The sequence below is a fragment of the Arachis hypogaea genome, chromosome 12, assembly GCF_003086295.3.
Source record: "Arachis hypogaea cultivar Tifrunner chromosome 12, arahy.Tifrunner.gnm2.J5K5, whole genome shotgun sequence".
Classification (NCBI taxonomy): domain Eukaryota; kingdom Viridiplantae; phylum Streptophyta; class Magnoliopsida; order Fabales; family Fabaceae; genus Arachis; species Arachis hypogaea.
Window position 1 is genome coordinate 31,806,251 of NC_092047.1, and position 3,876 is coordinate 31,810,126.

Consider the following 3,876-nt stretch of genomic DNA (forward strand, 5'->3'; position numbering starts at 1 on the left):
TTCCCTCCTGAATTTATAACATGTTTGGAAACCGCTTCCTAGAGACTTTAATTATGTATTTTTAATTCTCCTTTATTCCATTCGATGCCGTGATCTGTGTGTTGAATGTTTCAGACTTTATAGGGCATGAATGAGTTGGAGATTGGAAAGGAAGCTAGCAAAAATGGAAGGAACACAATAATTTGAGGAGATAACCAGCGAGAAGTGACGCGGTCGCATGGCTCACGTGACCGTGCGAAGGAGAACAAATCACAGTGACGCGGCCGCATGGCTCACGCGGCCGCGTGGATTGGAAAAGCTCAGGCGACGTGGTAGCGTGGACGACGCGAACGCGTGGCAAGGAAAAGCGCGAATGACACGTCCGCATGGATGACGCGATCGCGTGACATGTGCGATCTGCAGACTTCGCTGGGGGCGATTTTGGACCTTATTTCGACCCAGTTTTCGGCCTGGAACAGCAGACTAGAGCCAGAGAATATGCAGAAACAAAAGAGAGCATTCATTCTAGACAGTTAACAGTTTTAGATCTAGTTTTTCCTCCTCTAGGTTTTTCTCTCTAGGTTTTAGAATTTTAATTTTGGGAATTGATCTTAGCATTGGAACATTGAGAAGAGTTATTTCCTCATCAAGACCTCGTCATTCTAGTTCGTTCTCTTAACTTGGTTTTATTCTTCCATGTTCTTTGTTTTGTTCAATTTTGTCATTTGAATACTTTCATGATTAATTTATACAAGGATTATTTCTTCTATTTTAATTTATTTTTCCATTCCAATAATCATGTCTTCTTTTAATTCCCTTTCATGTGTTATGGATTTATTATTTACAATGAGTGAGTAGTTTCCCCACTTGATGGGGAGTTGATTGAAAGGAACTCTGAGTTGGAAGGATTGAAAGAAAATTGTAATTGGGTTAGTTGTTGGATTGTTATCTAATCACTAACACCAATCCCTTTGAACTAAGTGGGTTGCAACTCGTGAATAAATCCAGTATTCCAACTTGTTTGACTTTCCCTTACCTAGTAAAGGATAACTAAACAGAACAACCATTAATTATAAATTAATCTTGAGATCGTTCCATCGATAATAGAGATTCCAACTAATCAACTCCCAGTCAAGGCTTTTATTCATATTATTTGAATTTTCTCAATTTAATTTTCCACCTACTTAACTCAACTTCTTGGAACATCTGATTAATAAAATAGCACACTTTCCTGCAACTCGTTGGGAGATGACCTGGGACTTAAACTCCCAGTAATTTTTAATTTAAACTCTCTGTGACATATTTCTAAATTGATAGGCAGATTTTCAGTGAGTTAAGAACTATACTTGCAACGTAACTATTTTAATAATTTTTAATTCACCAACTTCTGAACCACATCAAGGGCATTGTCTAGTCAGTAGCTTGAATCTCTCCCAAGCTTCATAAAGGTTCTCACCCTCTTTCTATCTGAAAGTCTGAACTTCCACCCTCAGCTTAGTAAGCTTTTGTGGTGGAAAAAATCTAGTCAGAAATCCAATGACCACCTTGTCCCAAGTATTCAGACTCTCTTTAGGTTGAGAATCTAACCATAGCTTTGCTCTATCCCTTATAGCAAATGGGAAGAGCATGAGTTTATACACCTCAGGATTCACTCCATTGGTCTTCACAGTATCACAAATCTGCAGAAAATCAGAGATAAATTGATTTGGGTCTTCATGAGGAAGTCCATGATACTGACAATTTTGTTGCACAAGAGTGACAAGCTGAAGCTTCAGTTCAAAATTGTTTGCAGCTATAGGAGGTACTACAATACTTTTTCCATAAAGATCTGCATTGAGAGCAGTGAATGAGCCATGCACTATTCTGGGTTCTTCATTCCCAATTGGATTTGCCACATTGGCATTAGGAGCATTATTATGATCCATGTTGGACTCTGCAGCCTTTTAAAGTCTTGCTTGTTGCAGACGCCGCCTCAAAGTCCTTTTAGGTTCTGGATCAAAGTCTAAAAGAGGTTCTTTGTCCTTGTTCCTGCTCATAAACAGATAGAAGACAAGAAAAGATGGGACTCTCTAGAGTGTAGAGAATTTCCATTGAGGTAACCTGTGTAAAAGAAGTAAAATAAAATACTAAATAATTAAAGTAGTAAAATTAAAAAATTATAAGTAGAAATAAGACGAAAAAATTCAAAATTATCAAGAAAAATAAACAGGAAAAATTAAAATAAAAATAACTAGGGGACACCAAACTTAATGTCAAAAATTACGGAAAAATATTAGTATTAATTTTCGAAAATATTAAAGCAAAAATTAAATAAAATTAAAACTAAAACTCCTAATCTAAGTAATCAAACAACTAATAGTTGTTAATCACAGTCAATCCCCGGCAACGGCGCCAAAAACTTGGTGCGTAATTTAAAGTCCACAAACTAACCGGCAAGTGCACCGGATCATACCAAGTAGTACCTCAGGTGAATGAGGGTCGATCCCACGAGAATTGATGGATCAAGCAACAATGATTGAGTGATTGGCTTAGTCAGGCAAACAGAAAATGGTGTTTTAAGAATTTAAACGCATTAACAGTAGATTCAGAATATCGGAAAGTAAGTAGTAAATTGGTGTAAATAATATATGAGAAAACAGTTAAGACTTCAGAGTTATCTATTTTCCGGATTGAATTTTCTTACTAACTATTTTAATCATGCAAGATTTAATTCAAGGCAATTATAAGTGACTAAACCCTAATTCCTTAGACCTTTTTAGTCTCCTCTAACCTTTATCAACCGCCAATTCCTTAGTCACTTAATTCCAATTAGAGGGTGAAGTTCAATTCTAGTTATATGCCACAGAAATCCTAATTACCCAAATATATGAGGATTATATGTCACGTATCCCATTAAATTCAGATAATTAGAACTTTAGGAGAATATGTTTTCAAGCTGTTGTTCAAGTAAAGAGCTTTTCCAAGTTATACAAGAACTCAATTAGAACAAGGGTCATACTTCCGTTCCACCCAAATTCATAAGATAAAGAACAAAAACAATTCTTGAAATAGAAATCAGTACATGAATTAAAATAGAAAAGTAATATTATCAATCCATACAATAGACAGAGCTCCTAACCTTAACAGTGGCGGTTTAGTTACTCATGGTTTAGAGAGAAAACTAGGATTCTGTAAAATTGTAAATTGTGGAATGAGGTCGAAGAGAAGAGAGAGGCCCGAAGGGCTAATTCTTTTCTCTTTTATATCTAATCCTAATAAATGTAGAATATATTTCCTAAAACTAAAAAATATCTTTTCCTAATTCTAAAACTAATAAAAGTTTAAATCAAAATTAATTTAATCAATCAGTGCACCCTTTGGAATGAATTGGGGACCACTTGCGTTAGAAAAGTTGACGCCGAACTTGGAAAAATCCAAGTTCGGCGTGGATTGATGCGCGCACTCCCCTTGCTTTCCTTGAGTTGACGCCAAACTTGAGAAAACTCAAGTTCGGCATGGAGATGGAAGTGTGATTTTTCTTTGGAGGCCTTGAGCTGGCGCCAAACTTGAAGAACTTCAAGTTCGGCATGGAGGAGGCAGCGTTGATTCTTGGAACTTTTTATGCCCACGCTGAACTTGGAAATTCCCAAGTTCGGCATGGAGGTGGCAGCAAGTTCTCCTTTGCCCGTCCTTGACTCCAACTCTATCAAATTTGTCCATAACGCTACTTGAAATAAACAGAATGCCACACAACTCAAAGTAGCGTCCATAGTGGCTAAAATATGTTAAATCTTGATCAAACATTAGCAATTCAAGTGTAAATTTACTAGGAAAAGATAGAGAAGATGCTCACGCATCAAGGCCGTGGTTGGTATGTTTGAGGTCTAGTTCTGTATAAGGTATCTGACTGGTTCAGCA

The 3,876-nt window shown here is 36.8% G+C and overlaps 1 non-coding gene across 1 annotated transcript; it reads left to right on the forward strand.

Moving 5' to 3' along the window:
- Nucleotides 1–1,368: 1,368 nt before the first annotated feature.
- Nucleotides 1,369–1,475, forward strand: LOC112731216 (small nucleolar RNA R71). Its single transcript, XR_003167003.1, has one exon. It is a non-coding gene; the product is annotated as a small nucleolar RNA R71 (small nucleolar RNA).
- The last annotated feature ends 2,401 nt before the right edge of the window (nucleotides 1,476–3,876 follow it).